This window comes from Macaca nemestrina, chromosome 10 (assembly GCF_043159975.1).
Source record: "Macaca nemestrina isolate mMacNem1 chromosome 10, mMacNem.hap1, whole genome shotgun sequence".
NCBI lineage: Eukaryota > Metazoa > Chordata > Mammalia > Primates > Cercopithecidae > Macaca > Macaca nemestrina.
Window position 1 is genome coordinate 8,942,173 of NC_092134.1, and position 18,053 is coordinate 8,960,225.

The window sequence follows — 18,053 nt, forward strand, 5'->3', positions numbered from 1 at the left end:
GACTCTGTCTCTATAAAAAGTTTTTTTTTTTTTGAGACAGAGCCTTGTTCTTGTCACCCAGGCTGGAGTGCAGTGGCATGATTTTGGCTCACTGCAACCTCCGCCTCCTAGGCTCCCAGGTTCAAGTGATTCTCCTACATCGGCCTCCTGAGTAGCTGGGATTACAGGTGCCCACCACCACACCTGGCTAATTTTTGCACTTTTAGTAGAGATGGGGGTTTCTCCATGTTGGCCAGGCTGGTCTCAAACTCCTGACCTCAGGTGATCTGCCCACCTCGGTCTCCCAAGATGCTAGGATTATAGGCGTGAGCCATCGTACCCAGCCTATAAAAGTTTAAAAATTAGCTGGGTGTGGTGGCACATGCCTGTAGTCTCAGCTACGTGGGAGGCTGAGGCAGGAGGATCTCTAGAGCCTGGGAGGTTAAAGCTGCAGTGAGCTGTGATCATGTCACTGTGCTCTAGCCTGGATGACATAGTGAGACCCTATCTCTTACAAAATTTAAAAAAGAATGAAAGAAAGGGAAAAAATAAATAAATGACCAAAGAAAAGAAATCAGGATAAGATAGCTTCGTGAATGCAGCCAGAGTGGTGGGTGCCAGTGAGGCTGGAGTCCCGGGTCAGTGCTGTGAGTGTGAGTATGACTTTCCCTCTTGTCTAGTAGCTTGATGCATTAATGGCCTCAACTCAGGCCCATGGAGCCCTCCAGGGCCCTTCCACTCCAGGGCCATGAGTAGAGCATAAAGTAGGTGAAGAAGGACTAAGAGAGTGCAAAGGAAGGGGTGACTCAGGACACTTCACAGCCTCTGGGCTCATCTGTGTGGCCTGCTTTGGCTAATGAGATTTCAGCAGACTTAAGACATGCAGAGGCTCAGAGAAGCCCTTGGCATTTCTGCATGCCTCTTGACCTCCTGGCCACAAGAACATGCCCAGACTGACCTGCTTCAGGAGGAAAAATACATAAAGCAGGCAGAGCTGTCTCAGGCTTCCCAGCAGTGACCTCCTAGATCAGCCCAGAGTTGGCCAACCCCCAGGCATATAAGCAAGCCCAGCAGAAGCCCCCACAGACCTGCACACCCGTGAGCTAGATACATACGTATTGTTCTAAGCCACGGGGGTTTGTGGATATTTGTTACACAGCATTACTGTGGTCATGAATAACTGATACATCTTCCTTGTCTAAAAATCACACTTAGAGACAAGATGCCTGCACCATGGGTTTTGCAGTCAAACGCTGTACAAACAGTGGCACATGACAGTGAAAACTGCATACCTCTTCCATGGATCTAACAGAGACTCCTTCCTCCACCAAACTTCAGTCAGGTTCCTCCGAGTCCTCTTCTCAGCTAGGCCTTGATGTCGGCCTCCCCCAGCCCTTCACCTGCCCAAGCCAGTTTTAGCAAAAGAATCCTGCTCAGTTTATCAAGAATCCTCCCACCCTTGATATCTGATCAAGTTCTCCTTTCCCCACCCTTGATATCTAAGTCCTTGGTCTGCCTTTAGTGAGAATCCTACGAAACCAGTCAAGCAAGACTCCGCCTACCCTGGTTGTGGAATCAAGTTCCTCTGAGTCATGTTCCCTCTACTCACTCCCTCACTCCAGCTATCAACGCCTCGCTGTCCCTGTTGTGTGCAGAGTGGAGCTCAACCTCTCTGCCCTCTTCAGCAGTCTTCACCCCTGTTGCAAGAGTCTTGAATAAAGTTCTCCTTGGCATTTTTAACAAGTATCTGGTGAATAATTTTTCTAATACAGAGCTAAGCCTTCATAGCCATACCTCCTAAGTAGATCTTCCAGTACCAGAAAGACATCCAATTCTGGAGCCTCTGGGCAATCAGAAAATTGTCACCGCCAATGTGATAATGAGACTCATCCATTTATTCATTTCTGCTATGAGCGTTTATGGAGTGTCTGCTCTACAAAACAAACAGGAAGAGGACATGGCTGCGGCAGGCATGGACAGTGGGGTGTGTCCCACTCCAGCACGCCATGAGTATAAAGCGGGTGAAGAAGGACTAAGAGAGTGCAAAGGAAGGGGTGACTCAGGACACGTCACAGAAGGGGAGACGGTGGAGCTGGGGCTCCAGCCAATCGTTTCAGTGATTAGAGAATAAGGTTTCCAAGAGAAATTCTGCGAGGGAGGAGGAGACTGAGGAGACAAGCAGCACGGACCACGTGCTACAGTGTGACAGCATGAGGGACACCAGCACTCAGAGCGCCTGCTTTTAGGATCCCAGAGGCAGGGTCATATTTTAGGACAAGAACAATGAGTCACTCCAGATGCCTTCCAAATCAATCCCAAAGGAGAAGAAAGAAAATGATGGTGGGGGGTGGGGGGGAATTGCAAAACAGACAGCTATAGGGTACTTCTCCCAAGTCAGTACTGCAGGGCATTGCAATGAGCCATCAATTACAAAGTGAAGTGCTCAAGACCCCAAGGCCTTTGCAGGTGGCACAGTCCCCAAATGCTCCAGAAGCAATATTTTCAGAAGGACCCACTTCTCAGCCTCTTTGGATATCCACACAGTGAGAAATATCTATCCATCAGTTTCCTCCAGGCCAAATTTTCCCCTTTCTGCTACCCTGTCAACTTACCCCCTCACACAAACCTTGTTTCCCTTTATGTTAAACAATGTTTTTAATTATAAAAGCCATGGTGTTCGTGAATGAAAAAAATGGAAAATCAGAGAAAGCACAAAAAAGAAATGAAAATTGTCCATTGTTTCACCACCCAAGCCTGATCGCTAATATTTTGGTGGATTTTCTTTCAGTCTTTCCTTGAGGCATAGTTGTGTTGGTAATCATGTGATGCATTTAATTTTGGATCTAGCTCTTATGACTTAACACTATAACTTACAGGGCTGGGCACGGTGGCTCACGCCTGTAATCCCAGCACTTTGGGAGGCCAAGGCGGGTGGATCACAAGGTCAAGAGTCCAAGACCAGCTTGACCGACATGGTGAAACCCTGTTTCTACTAAGAATACAAAAATTAGCCAGGCATGGTGGTGCACGCCTGTAATTCCAGCTACTTGGGAGGCTGAGGCAGAAGAATCGCTTGAACCTGGAAGGCAGAGGTTACAGTGAGCCAAGATCACTCCACCGCACTCCAGCCCAGGCAACAGAGTGAGACTCCCATCTCCAAAACAAAAAATATTGTATCTTATAGATTCCGTTTTATGATTAGTGTGGCTAGTGTGCAGTTTGACATCCTATATGGTGTAAGTCTGAGCTTGTTGCCACATAAAATTTCATCAAATGTTTTTATGTTGTTTTGTATTCATCATAAATATGTATTTTTTAAGACAGGGTCCCACTCTGTTTCCCAGGATCAAGTACAGTGGCGCAATCATAGCTCACTGCAGTTTTGAACTCCTGAACTCCAGCAGTCCTCCTGCCTAAGTCTCCTGAGTAACTGGCACAAGTCACCGCATCCTGCTAACTTTTTAAAAAATATTTTGTAGAGATGGGGGTCTTGCTGTGTTGCCCAGGCTGATCTTGAACTCCTGGCCTCAAGGGATCCTCCCACCTGGGCCTCTTAAAGTGCTGGGATTACAAACATGAGCCACCACACCCAGCTGTAAACACCTTTTTTTTTTTTTTTTTTTTTTTTTTTGAGACAGAGTCTCGCTCTGTCGCCCGGGCTGGAGTGCAGTGGCCGGATCTCAGCTCACTGCAAGCTCCGCCTCCCGGGTTCACGCCATTCTCCTGCCTCAGCCTCCCGAGTAGCTGGGACTACAGGCGCCCACCACCGCGCCCGGCTAATTTTTTGTATTTTTTAGTAGAGACGGGGTTTCACCGTGTTAACCAGGATGGTCTCGATCTCCTGACCTCGTGATCCGCCCGTCTCGGCCTCCCAAAGTGCTGGGATTACAGGCTTGAGCCACCGCGCCCGGCCGTGTAAACACCTTTTTAAAGACAACAGAATCATCTATGGATAATGGTTCTGCGAACATATTTGTGCATGATAATCTTTATTTAGAAATACTTCCTTGAGCTAGACTCCCAGAAGTGAAATCAGAAGGCCAAGGGGCATAAACATTTTTTAGGTAGGACAGTAAAGCATAGACTTTAGAGGACTGCCTGGGTTCAAATCCCACTTACGTTGCTACCTGGTGATCTTCGGCAAACTACTGTGTGGCAGACGCACCTGACAGCAATCACTGAAGCATCGTCTGAGAATAACCTTGTGGTCTAAGAAGAATGTGAGTTCAGAGTCCTAAGCGAAGGAATCCAGGAGTGGCCAACCCCTTATCCAAGAAGGACACCCAAGTCCCCAGCCATCCCGTGGAATGCAAGCTGTACAGGGGGTCAAGCCTCTTTGTGTGGGTTAAACGGAGGTTGCTAGGTGGAAGGTGCTAAGTGAAAATGCTATATCAACTACATGCTTTTCACAAATGGTAGTAGTTCTCCTGCCAACCTGCCACCACTGGACTGTCCCTGTATATAAGTCCCCCCAATAAACTCTATGTCTCCTTCGCTGTCTCCAGGTCACTTCTTCAGCTCTCAGACACAATGTCATCCCTACTGGAGTCCATAGGGGTTCAGCACAGCTACTTAAATGTTCTTTGCCTCTCTCTCTTCCACTGTAAGATGGGGATGATGATAACAGTCCATCTGATACAGAAGCCAGAAAGAAATTCTTTAGGCAGTTAATGAGGGTAAGAGAGTCCTCGGCAAGGTTTCTCTTTTAATAAAAAGCAGCCCCCAAGTCATTTCTTTTCTAACAAAGAGCAGCCTGAAAAATCAAGCTGCAGACATAGAAAAGCAAGCTAGAAGCTTGCACAGGTGAATGGCGGCAGCTGTGCTAACAGAAGAGGGCTACCTAGTGTCTCAGGCATCTGTGTGAAGAGACCACCAAACAGGCTTTGTGTGAGCAACAAGGCTGTTTATTTCAGCTGGGTGCAGGCGGGCTGAGTCCGAAAAGAGAGTCAGCAAAGGGTGGTGGATTATCATTAGTTCTTATAGATTTTGGGATAGGCGGTGGAGTTAGGAGTAATGTTTTGCAGGCAGAGGGTGAATATCACAAAGTTCATTCTCAAGGGTAGGGAGAATTACCAAGAACCTTCTCAGGGGTGGGGGAGATTACAAAGTACACGATCAGTTAGGGTGGGGCAGAAACAAATCACAGTGGTGGAATGTCATCAGTTAAGGCTATGTTCACTTCTGTGGATCTTCAGTTGCTTTGGGCCATCTGGATGTAAACATGCAAGTCACTGGGGATATGATGGCTTAGCTTGGGCTCAGAGGCCTGACATTCCTGTCTTCTTATATTAATAAATAAAACGAAATAGTGGAAAAGTGCTGGGGTGGCAAAAATTTTTGGGGGTGGTATGGAGAGATAAGAGGCGATGTTTCTCAGGGCTGCTTCGAGCGGGATTAGGGGGCGACATGGGAACCCGGAGTGGGAGAGATTAAGCTGAAGGAAGATTTTAGGGTAAGGGATGATATTGTGGGGTTGTTAGAAGGAGCATTTGTCATATAGAATTATTGGTGATGGCCTGGATGTGGTTTTGTATGAATTGAGAAACTAAGTGAAAGACACAGGGTCCAAATAAGAGAAGGAAAAAAACAGGTATTAAAAGACTAAGAATTGGGGGCACCCAGGACATCCAATTACACAATGTCCAAGGGGGTTCAGCACAATTATTTGCTTGGTTGGCGAGTTTTTGGGCTCTATCCTTGAGTTTTTTTATGTTGTCATATACCAGGCCAGATTGATTTAGGTAAAAACAACACTCTTCATTTAAAAATATAGAGTCCCCCCACTTTTTTTAAGCAGTCAGTAAGTCAGGGCCTCAGCGATTTTGGAGGAAAGAGAAATGCAAAGCCAGCAAATGTTTGTTAAAGAAGGAATGGAAACAGCTAGGAGAGAGTGAGTTTGATAGGGTGGTGGAGATAGCTGGAGAGAGGTAGAGGGTGGCATAAGAACAGGAACCAGAAAAGAGTGAGTATAAAAGTAAAGAATAGGACTTCATCAGGTTGAAAGTTTGGAGGGTACCGTGCCACTGAAGATCTTCTATCCACTTCAAGAGAGACTTAAGGGTGGTGATTTGAGGTAAAACCAGGAGCCACTAAATACCAAGAGCCTGAGAAACTGCTTGGGCGATTTGACTGATAAAGGCTGGTCCCTTATCGGACTGTATAGAGGTGGGAAGGCCAAACCAAGGACTTACGTCTGACAGAAGGGAAGAAATAACTGTGGTGGCCTTCTCAGATGCTGTGGGAAAGGCCTCTAACAATTCAGTGAAAGTGTCTACCCAGACCAAGAGGTACTTTAGTTTCCTGACTCGGAGCATGTGAGTAAAGTCAATTTGCCAGTCCTGGGCAGGGGCAAATCCCCAAGCCTGATATGTAGGGAAGGGAGGGGCCCTGAACAATCCCTTAGGAGTAGTAGAATAGCAGATGGAACACTGAGAAGTGATTTTCTTAAGACAGATTTCTACGATGGAAAGGAAATGAGAAGTTCTAAGAGGCAGGCTAGCGGCTTGTAACCTACATGGAAGAGGTTATGAAATGACGATAGAATAGAATGGGCCTGTGAGGCTGGGAGGAGATATTTTCCTTGACCAAAGAACCATTTGCCTTGTGTGGGAAGAGATTGATAGGTGGAAGTTTCAGTGGGAGAGTAGGTGGGAGTGACTGATGAGGAGGAGAAAAACTGGTCATGAGGGACAGAAGTTGGAATGCTAAGCTGCTTCTTTAGCTACCTTGTCAGCATAAGCATTGCCCTGATCAATGGGATCTGATGTCTTTTGATGTCCCTTGCAGTGAATGACTCCAGCTTCCTTTGGAAGTAAAGCGGCCTTGAGAAGAGTTTTTATTAAAGATGGAGATTAAAGTTTTTATTAATGATGCAGGACCTTTGCATAGTGATGAAACCTCTTTCTGCCCATATAACAGCATGGTGGTGCAGGATATGGAAGGTATATTTAGAGTCAGTATAAATATTGACACATAATTTTTTGCAAGAGTGATGGGTCAAGTTAAGGCAATGAGTTCGGCTTGCTGAGAGGTAGTGAAGGGGGGCAGAGCAGTAGCCTCAATGATAGACGTGGAAGATACTATAGCATAGCCTGCATTTGCTGTTGTGTGGCGATTAGGCCTGGTGGAACTGCCATCAATAAACTAGGTGTGATCGGGGTGAGGAACAGGAAAGAAGGAAACATGGGGAAATGGAGTGAATGTCAGGTGTATTAGAGAGATACAGTCATGGGGGTCAGGTATGGTATCAGGAATAATGTGGGAGGCCGGATTGAAGTCCGGGCCAGGAATAATGGTAACTGTGGGAGACTCAACAAAGAGTGAGTATAGCTGAAGGATCCTGGGAGCAGAAAGTGTATGTGTCAGGTATGAGGAAGAAAACAGATTTTGGAAGTTATGAGAACTGTAGAGAGTGAGGTGAGCATAGCTTGTGATTTTGAGGGCCTCTAAAATTATTAAAGCAGCGGCAGCCACCACACGGAGATATGAGGGCTATGCGAAAACAGTAAGGTCAAGTTTGGACAGAAAGGCTACAGGGCGTGGTCCCGGCTCTTGTGTAAGAATTCCAACCACACAGCCCTGCACTTTGGCTGTGTGTAATGAAAAAGGGTTGGGATGAGTTAGGGAGCGCTAGCGTGGGGGCAGCTTCTAGGGCTGTTTTTAAGGAATGGAAGGAGGAGTGGGGAAAGGATTTAGGATCTATGGGATCAGCTAGGTTTCCTTTTGTGAGTTTATATAATGGTTTTGTTAGGACGGCAAAACCAGGTATCCAAAGGCGAAAGTATCCAACCATGTCTAGGAAGGAAAGGAGTTGTTGTTTTGTAGAAGGTGTTGGGGTTTGAGAGATCAGTTGGACGCAATCAGCAGGGAGAGCACGTATGTTTTTATGAAGAATTCTGCCAAGGTAGGTAATGGATGGAGAAGAAATTTGAACTTTGGAGGGGGATACCCGATATCCTTTGGAGAATAAATGTTGAAGGAGCAGGAGGGTGTCTAGTTGAGAAGATTCAAAGGAGGGGCTACAAAGTAGAAGGTCATCAATATATTGAATAAGGTGAGAATCGGAGGCGTGGAAAGAAAGTAAATCATGAGAAAGAGCTTGGCCGAAGTAATGAAGACTTTCCCTGAAGCCTTGCGGCAGCACAGCCCATGTAAGCTGCTGGGACTGATGGGTGTCAGGGTCAGACCAGGTAAAAGCAAAGAGAGGATGGGACAAGGGGCACAGGGGAATAGTGAAAAAAGCATCTTTAAGATCAAGAACAGAACAGTGAGTTTTGGAGGAAGGTATTGAGGACAAAAGAGTGTATGGGTTGGGCACTACATGGTTGAAAAAGTAAAGTAATTTGGTTGATAAGGCACAGATCCTGAACTAACCTGTAAGACTTGTCTGGTTTTTGGACAGGTAAAATGGGGGAATTGTAAGGAGAGTTTATAGGTTTTAGAAGCCCATGCTGTAGCAGGCGAGTGATAACAGACTTTAATCATTTTAAAGCGTGCTGCAGGATGGGATATTGGCATTGAGTGGGGTAAGAGTGATTCGGTTTTAATGGGATGGTAAGGGGTACATCATTTGTCACCAAGGAGGGAGTAGAGGTATCCTATACTTGTGGATTAAGGTGGGGAGATACAAGGAGAGGATGTGAAGGAGGTTTTGAACTGGGGAAAAGGGCAGCAATGAGGTGTGACTTTAGCCTAGGAATAGTCAGGGAAACAGATAATTCAGTTAAAATGCCTTGACCTAATAAGGGAGCTGGGCAGGTGGGGATAACTAAAAAAGAGTGCATAAAAGAATATTGTCCAGGTTGGCACCAGAGTTGGGGAGTTTTAAGAGGTTTAGCAGCCTGGCCGTCCATACTCACAACAGTTATGGAGGCAAGGGAAACAGGCCCCTGAAAAGAAGGTAATGTGGAGTGGGTAGCCTCCGTATGGATTAAACAGGGGACGGACTTACCCTCCACTGTAAGAGTTACCCGAAGCATCTGTGATGGTCCAGGGAGCTTCTGAGGTGATCGGGCAGTGTTCAGCTGCTAAGCTGAGGAGATCTGGGAAGAAGACATTCAGAGCCTTGGGTCAGCTGGACACTCCAATTTCCAGTGGAGTCCCGCACAGATGGGACCCGGCTTAGGTAGAATCCCGGGCTGCGGGCATTCCTTGGCCCAGTGGCCAGATTTCTGGCACTTGAAGTAAGATCCTGGGGGAGGAGGTCCTGAAGGAACACCTGACTGCTGTGGCTTAGGCATTTTAAAGTTTTTGTGTGCTGGAGATATAGCTGGGGTTTCTCTCACAGCAGAGGCAAATAATTGCAACTCTTCTCTATTATTGTACACCTTGAAGGTGAAGCTAATTAAGTCCTGTTGTGGCGTTTGAGGGCCGGAATTTAATTTTTGGAGCTTTTTTCTTTTTTTTTTTTGAGACGGAGTCTCGCTCTGCCGCCCAGGCTGGAGTGCAGTGGCCGGATCTCAGCTCACTGCAAGCTCCGCCTCCCGGGTTTACGCCATTCTCCGGCCTCAGCCTCCCGAGTAGCTGGGACTACAGGCACCCGCCACCACGCCCGGCTAGTTTTTTTTGTATTTTTAGTAGAGACGGGGTTTCACTGTGTTAGCCAGGATGGTCTCGATCTCCTGACCTCGTGATCCGCCCGTCTCGGCCTCCCAAAGTGCTGGGATTACAGGCTTGAGCCACCGCGCCCGGCCAATTTTTGGAGCTTTTTTCTAATGTCAGGAGCTGACTGGGTGATGAAATGCATATTAAGAATAAGGTGGCCTTTTGGCCCCTCGGTCTAGGGCAGTAAAGCGTCTAAGGGTTGTTGCCAAACGGGCCATGAACTGGGTTAAGTTCTTATATTTGATTTAAAAAAAAAAAAAAATGCCTAAATGCTAACTGATTTGGGAGAGGTCAGATAGAGAAAAAAGGAGCGTTAACCTTGACCATGGCTTCAGCTCCAGCCACCTCTCTAAGAGGAAATTGTTGGGCAGGTGGGGAAGAGCTAGTCGCAGAATGAAACTGTAAACCGGATCAGGTGTGAGGAGGGGAGGTGATAGAAGGATTATAGGGTGAGGGAGCAGAGGCTGAGGAAGAATTGGGACCTGGCTGGGCCTGGCGAGGAGCAGCCTGGGGAGAAGGGGAGATGTCAGATGAGTCTGTGGAAAAGAAGGATTAAAAGGACTCAGCGCTTGGGGTGGAGACTGAAGAACAGACCAGGAGAGAAAGAAGAAAGATTTGGGATGAGTCTCACTGGGAGCGGAGACTAGGGAGGGACCAATGCGTAAAAGAATGCCTGGACGTCAGGCACCTCAGACCACTTGCCCATTTTTTGACAAAAATTATCCAGATCTTGTAGGATAGACAAATCGAAAGTGCCATTCTCTGGCCACTTGGAACTACTGTCGAGTTTGTACTGGGGCCATGCGGTGTTGCAGAAGAAAATAAAACCCTTAGATTTTAGGTCAGGCCAGAGTTGAAGAGGTTTTAAGTTCTTGAGAACACAGGTTAAGGGAGAAGGAGGAGGAATGGAGGGTGGAAGGTTGCCCACAGTGAAGGAGGTAAGTTTAAAAAGAAGGGTAGAGACACGGAGAAGGGAGTGGGGAGCAGCCCTGGGCTGCAATGTGGGTGAGCAGCCAAAGCAGGCGTCCCCGCAATTGACTTGCCACCAAGGGAATGTGGGTGAATGACCAAGGCAGGCGTCCCCGCGGAGATCAGGCACCAGTGGAGTGTGGGTGAATAATCAGGCAGGCGTCCCCGCAATGATTAAACACCAAGGGAAGGCTGCCTTCCCGAGTCCGTGACCGGCGCTGGAGTTTTGGGTCCACTCATTTTTGGTCCACAGTTTTGGGTCCACCATATCCTTACTCATTTTTGAGTGAGGATAAAATGTGCCTCCTTTGTCTCTACCAGAAAATGAAAGGAATTGAAATTAAGAGAACGAAGAGATTGAAGGGTGGCGCCAAGACTGAAAGGAGAAACAGGTTGAGGAATAATGAGAGAGGTTGAAGAGAGTAAAAAGAGGTCGCTTACCCGATTTAAAATCGGTGAGATGTTCCTTGGGCTGGTGGGTCTGAGGACCCGAGGTCGTAGGTAGATCTCTTCATGGAGTGAGGGTGAGGACAGGGGACTGGTCTCCCGAAGGAATCCTGCTGACCTGGGTCTTCAGCACCAAATGTCTCACGCGTCCGTGTGAAGACCACCAAACAGGCTTTGTGTGAGCAACAAGGCTGTTTATTTCACCTGGGTGCAGGCGAGCTGAGTCCGAAAAGAGAGTCAGCAAAGGGTGGTGGATTATCATTAGTTCTTACAGGTTTTGGGATAGGCGGTGGAGTTAGGAGCAATGTTTTGTGGGCAGGGGGTGGATCTCACAAAGTACATTCTCAAGGGTGGGGAGAATTACAAAGAACCTTCTTAAGGGTGGGGGAGATTACAAAGTACACGATCAGTTAGGGTGGGGCAGAAACAAATCACAATGGTGGAATGTCATCAGTTAAGGCCATTTTCACTTCTTTTGTGGATCTTCAGTTGCTTCCGGCCATCTGGATGTATACGTCCAGGTCACAGGGGATATGATGGCTTAGCTTGGGCTCAGAGGCCTGACACCTAGGAGCCAGGCATATCCAACATGGAGGCTTCCCTTTTCTTTGTCACCATGTGTGCAGTAAGGGAACAGGCAACACGGCGCTGGCCAGGTAGAGAACACATCTGTATAAAAATAGATTAAGATGGGATAGCCAGCTTCTTTGCATGCTATGTAAATGGAACACTTGATCCAACCAATCTTTTGCATCCTATGTACATCAGACACCACCCCCTCAAGCTCATCTATAAAACCAACGGCATCTTGCCGGGAACCGGGAAACCTGTTCAGGACCCCTTCCTTTGCACGAGGGAGCTTTCCTCTTTCTTTTGCCTATTAAACTTCTGCTTTTAAATTCCCTCTTGCCAGTCTGCATCTTTGATATCCTTGGACAAGCCTTGGGTATGTACTTCAGACAATGGGGGTTGTTGTCAGGATTAAGTGAGATAATATATATAAAATGTCACAAGTAGTGTGAGTGAGCCCTCAACAAATGTTCACATTTACGTTTGGGATTATTACCATAATTATTATTGTCTTCATCACTGCTCTGATATTTATTGATTTATACATTTATATGTTTATATAATTATCGTGTATATGTTTACAATATGTCTACATATTATTTATATACATTAATATTTATATATGTTGAATATATTTATGCCAAAAAACATATTTCCGTTAGAATCTCGTTCACTGCAACAGCATTGCATATTATTTTATTTTCTTCTTTGCTGATTTGATGACCAAATATTTTAATTTGCATTTCTTTGAATCCAATTTAGGTTGACCTTTTAAAAGGTGTGTGGCCGGGCGCGGTGGCTCAAGCCTGTAATCCCAGCACTTTGGGAGGCCGAGACGGGCGGATCACGAGGTCAGGAGATCGAGACCATCCTGGCTAACACGGCGAAACCCCGTCTCTACTAAAAACACAAAAAATTAGCCGGGCGAGGTGGCGGCGCCTGTGGTCCCAGCTACTCGGGAGGCTGAGGCAGGAGAATGGTGTGAACCCGGGAGGCGGAGCTTGCAGTGAGCTGAGATCTGGCCACTGCACTCCAGCCTGGGCGACAGAGCGAGACTCCGTCTCAAAAAAAAATAAAAATAAAAATAAAAATAAAAATAAAAGGTGTGTTTCATATTTTTCATGGTTTATGTTTGTTTTGTCAATTTTCTGTCCATATTCTTGGCCTACTTATGTATGGAGGTTGCTAGGTGGAGGGTGCTAAGTGAAAATGGTATATCAACTACATGCTTTTTACCAATGGCAGTGGTTCTCCTGGCCAGCCTGCCACCACTGGACTGTCCCTGTATGTAATCTCCCCAGTAAACCCTGTGTCTCCTTCGCTGTCTCCAGGTCAATTCTTCAGCATTTCTATCTCTTCCCAAACTCATACTGTCAGAGGCGTTCCAACCAGAGCAACTCCATCTTGAATAGGGACTGGGTAAAATACGGCTGAGACCTATAAGGCTCCATTCCCAGGAGGTTAGACATCATTAGTCACAGCATGAGAAAGGAGGTCAGCAGGACTGGCACCACAGAAACAGGTCATAAAGACCCTGCTGATAAAACAGGATGTGGTAAAGAAGCCAGCTGAAACCCACCAAAACCTAGATGGTGATGAAAGTGACCTCTGGTCATCCTCACTGCTCATTATATGGCAATTATAACGCAATGGCATGCTAAAAGACACTCCTACCAGCATCATGATAGTTTATAAATGCCACAGCAACATCAGGAAGTTACCCTATATAGTCTAAAAGGAGAGGAACCCTCAGTTCCAGGAATTGCCTGCCCCTTTCCCAGAGAACTCATAAATAATCCACCCCTTGTTTAGCATATAATAACAAAATAACCATAAAAATGGCCAGCCAGCGACCCTGGGTGCTGCTCTGTCTATGGAGTAGCCATTCTTTTGTTTCTTTGCTTTTCCAATAAACTTGCTTTCACTTTATGGACTCGCCCTGAATTCTTTCTTGCATGAGATCCAAGAACCCTCTCTTGGGGTCTGCATTGGGATCCCTTTCCAGTAACAGCACCTTCATTAAAATATTCCTGATGTGAGCACATCTGTTCTTTGCCAGGCAGAGTGGGAGGCCCTGGGGATAGAATGGAGACAGGGAGGGATAAACAGACATTCAATTGCAACCTGTCTTGAGGTGTAGGTGCCATGAGGTTATTTGAAAGGGGGATCTTTCCAGTCTGGGGGATGGATGCAGGCTGCCCTGACAAGGTGATGCTGGGCTGAGAGACCTGAAGCAGGTAAAAGGTGACAGAGAGAGGCAGAAGAAGAGGTGTGAGCGAGAGAGCTCAAACCACAATCATAGAAACCAGACAGTTGCCACAAAATACATGAAAGTGCTTCCGAATTCTCAGGCAGCTAGGCCTTCTAAAGAAATGTACTAATGGCTGGGTGCAGTGGCTCATGCCTGTAATCCCAGCACTTTGGCAGGCCGAGGCAGGAGGATCACCTGAGTCAGGAGTTCGAGATCAGCCTGGCCAACACGGGGAAACCCTGTCTCTACTAAAAATACAAAAATTAGCTGGGTGTGGTGGCACACACCTGTAATCCCAGCTACTCAGGAGGCTGAGGCAGGAGAATTGCTTGAACCAGGGAGGTGGAGGTTGCTGTGAGCCGAGATCGCGCCATTGCACTCCAGCCTGGGTGACAGAGCCAGACTCCATCGCAAAAAAAAAAAAAAAAAAAAAGAAAGAAAGAAAGAAAGGAAGAAAAAGAAATATAATAATAATAATAACGGCTCGGCTCTTTCTGGAAGCTGTGTGTAATCCAATTAGTTCTCTCCAAGGAAAGACAAATGTACCAGGAGAGATTGGGCCGTAGCCTCACCAGCGACCGAACTCTGCTTCTTGTCTATTTCCTCTTCAATTGTTTCAGTCAACAGGACATTCCCTTGTGCTTCCAAAGTTCCCAGAAATGCGGCTTTTGACTTCTATGTTACACCTAACCACCTATTTTAGGATCAGCCCCAGTGGCTGGAAATCAGCTCACACTGGAACTTCTAGGAAAGATTTACTATTGGCTGGTAGGAAACACAAGGGCTTTCAACTTTCAGCCAAAATTTCCTCCTTTTCTAAATGCTCAAAACTGACTGTGAGGGTCAAGATTTTCTCCAAAATATGCAATGTTAATTCCATGTATCATATGGTTTCCAATAAATAATGTTGGAATGTTCCCCACTGTTAACTAGACCCTCAGATATTCAAGAGTCCTCTCCTGAAACCATTTCCAAGTCTGTTGGAATGTTTGAATTAACATAAGAAAATAATCCAAAGGCTTAACTCCCAACCAGAAATGCAAACAATATAATAGAAAAAGCTGGGCTTGGTGGCTCACGCCTGTAATCCCAGTACTTTGGGAGGCTGAGGCAGGTGGATCACGAGGTCAAGAGATTGAGACAATCTTGGCCAATATGGTGAAACTCCATCTCTAGTAAACATACAAAACTTAGCTGAGCGTGGCAGCATGTGCCTGTAGTCCCAGCTACTCGGGAAGCTGAGGCAGGAGAATCGCTTGAACCTGGAAGGAAGAGGTTGCAGTGAGCCGAGATCCCACCACTGCACTCCAGCCTGGCAATAGAGTGAGACTACGTCTCAAAAAAAAAGAAGGAAAAAAAAAAATAAAAAGAAAATAAATGGGAGGGCATTTCCCTAGGACATTCTTTGTTACCGCACTAAAAGGAAAAGCAGATGAAGGGATGTCAGGTTGAGAGAATCTACCAGCACCTGATCCATCCTGTAGTTTTGAGCTATTCTCCATCCTCTACCTTTTGTACCTTACCCATTACCCTTTAAATTATTTGAGGGCAAAAGTCTTTGAGTTGTCCTCAGGATGGAGACCAAATCAAAGGCCCCTCTTCCACCACTTTGACAGGGAGAAATTAAGCTCTGGTCCCACAACTGGTAGCCCAAAACCAGAATGTTTTAGGGTAATTGCCTCACATAGAGTAAAAGTTAATTAACTGATTAGTCAAAATGAGAAGGGCTTCCTGCTCCGTTTGTTCAGAATGCTCCCAGTTGCCATAGCACAATCAATAAGTCGAAAAGTATTTTTTCAGCTGGTTCTGTATTAAGTGCTCAGAGGCCCAGCGAAAAAAAAAAAAAATCGCTTTGCCTGCCAAGAGCCCATAGTTTATTTGGTTTAAATGGTCTGAAATTGTCTCTTCAAAAAGTCAGTGTCATAGGGAGAAAAGGTGGAGGGATAAGATTAAAAGAAACAGAACCACCAAACACACTGAGATAAACTTCCTTGGTTCTTGGTTTGAAAAAAAGAGGTAAGAAATACATTTTGTGAACAATTGGAGAAAGTTGAATATTAGATGATATTAGGGAATTGTTGCAATTTTTATAACATGTTACGACGATTTTGTGATTCTGCAGGAGAAAGTCATTATTCACAGAAGATGCACACGAAACCGCCTTTGCAGAATTATGACTGAGACAGTGAAAGAGATCTGACTTAGCTGACTCCATCTTGCTTCTAACCTCCAAGCTGTCTTTGTTCATTCCTGGGCGTAGGCTGAACTAATGGTGGGAGAAACTTTGTAGTTCATAGTTTAAACAAAGATGGTAACAGCCTTTTTCCCAAAGCAGATCTCCTTCTTGCCTGGGGACTAGACTAACATTAGCCCCAGGATTAGACATTACAGTTTAGGAGTCATGCAGCTGGAGGCTACAAGATTCTGACCCTCCCTAAAGTGCTCCTAAGATTAGTGCTTAAGACATTTTGCAGACCCTGCACTTGATGGCTCAGCTGGCACCACCCAGATGCATAAACTGGCTCATCTGATCTTGTGGCCCCCACCCAGGAACTGACTCAGGGTAAGACAACTTTGACTCGCTATGATTTCATCTCTGACCAATCAGCACTCCTGGCTCACTGTGATTTCATCTCTGACCAATCAGCACTCCTGGCTCACTGGCTTCCCCCAATCCACCAAGTTATCCTTAAAAACTCTGCTCCCTGAATGTTCCGACAGAATGATTTGAGTAATAATAAAACTCAGGTCTCCCGCACAGCTGGCTCTGCATTAATTACTCTTTCTCTAATGCAATTCCCCTGTCTTGATGAATCAGCTCTGTCTAGGCAGTGGGCAAGGTGAATCCCTTGGGTGTTCACCTTGCTAAGGAAGTATTTAGGGGTGAAGAATCATGATGTCAGCAATTTGCTTTCAAATGATTGAGCAAATAATATATAAACACAGATACGTGAGGTGGGTGGATAGATAGATAGAGATAATAGGTCATAAAGCAAATAGGGCAAAATGTTAACAATTGCTAAATCCAGCTGGTAGATACATGGAGCTCACCTTTCTCTATGTTTAAAACTGTTCATAATATAAAGTGTTATCTATCAAACTGATTGTTTATATTAATTATGAGGTATAATATTGCTAGCACGATACTCTCACTGGAGGATATGTCATCCAAGCTTTTTAAAAGTCTACCTGCTCAGATGGCTGGGAGCGGTGGTGCATGCCTGTAATATCAGCACTTTAGGAGGCTGAGGCAGGAGGATCATGAGTTCAGGAGTTCGAGACCAGCCTGACCAACATGGTGAAACCCCGTCTCTACTAAAAATACAAAAATTAGCCGGGCGTGGTGGCGCACGCCTGTAATCCCAGCTACTCAGGAGGCTGAGGCAGTAGAATCACTTGAATCTGGGAGGTGAAGGTTGCAGTGAGCCAAGATCGTGCCACTGCACTCCAGCCTAGGTGTCAGAGTGAGACTCTGTCTCAAAAAAAAAAAAAAAAAAAAAAAAAAAAAAAAAAAAATCTACCTATTCAGATTGGCATTGTGTGAGAAAACCATTCTTCTGGGGAAACAGGTCGTCTGTTATTAAAGATATATAATAACAACTACAATTAATGCATTGCTATTTTCAAACTTTTTATATACAATATATCATCTAGATCAGGGGTTGGCAAGTTTTTCTATAAAGGTATATCTAGTAAATGGCTTTGTAGGCCAGTCCCTGTCACAAACATTCAACTCTGTCCTTGTGGTGTGGTTATGGCTATGCTCCAATAAAACTTTATTTGCAAAATAGGTGCCAGACTAGATTTAGTCCAAGGACTGTAATTTGCCAGCCCCTGATTTAAATCCTCTCAATTATGGGTAGGTACTATTTTCATCCCCAGTTCACAGATGAAGAAACCAAAGCTCTGCAAGGTTGGTACTTGTTCAGCCAGTTGAGTGATAAAATTGGCATTCAAGTCAAGTCCAGTGTTCCTTTTTTTTTTTTTTTTTTTTGGTGGGGAGGCAGGAACGGAGTTTCGCTCTTGTCACCCAGGATGGAGTGCAATGGCATGATCTTGGCTCACCACGACCTCTGCCTCCCAGGTTCAAGTGATTCTCTTGCCTCAGCCTCCCGAGTAGCTGGGATTACAGGCATGCACCATCACGTCTGGCTAATTTTGTATTTTTAGTAGAGACGGGGTTTCTCCATGTTGGTCAGGCTGGTCTCAAACTCCCAACCTTGGGTGATCCGCC

At 45.8% G+C, this 18,053-nt stretch overlaps 1 protein-coding gene across 2 annotated transcripts in view; it reads right to left on the minus strand.

Moving 5' to 3' along the window:
- The window catches only part of LOC105493811 (refilin A), a 347,171-nt gene that overhangs the window by 235,734 nt on the left and 93,384 nt on the right, over window positions 1-18,053 (minus strand). For both annotated transcript variants that reach the window (XM_071070849.1, XM_024796620.2), the window contains exons 2-3: window positions 10,993-11,667; window positions 8,930-9,020 (exon numbers count right to left, since the gene is read on the minus strand). The gene's annotated coding sequence lies outside the window, so the exon portion shown is untranslated. The remainder of the gene's footprint in view (window positions 1-8,929; window positions 9,021-10,992; window positions 11,668-18,053) is intronic.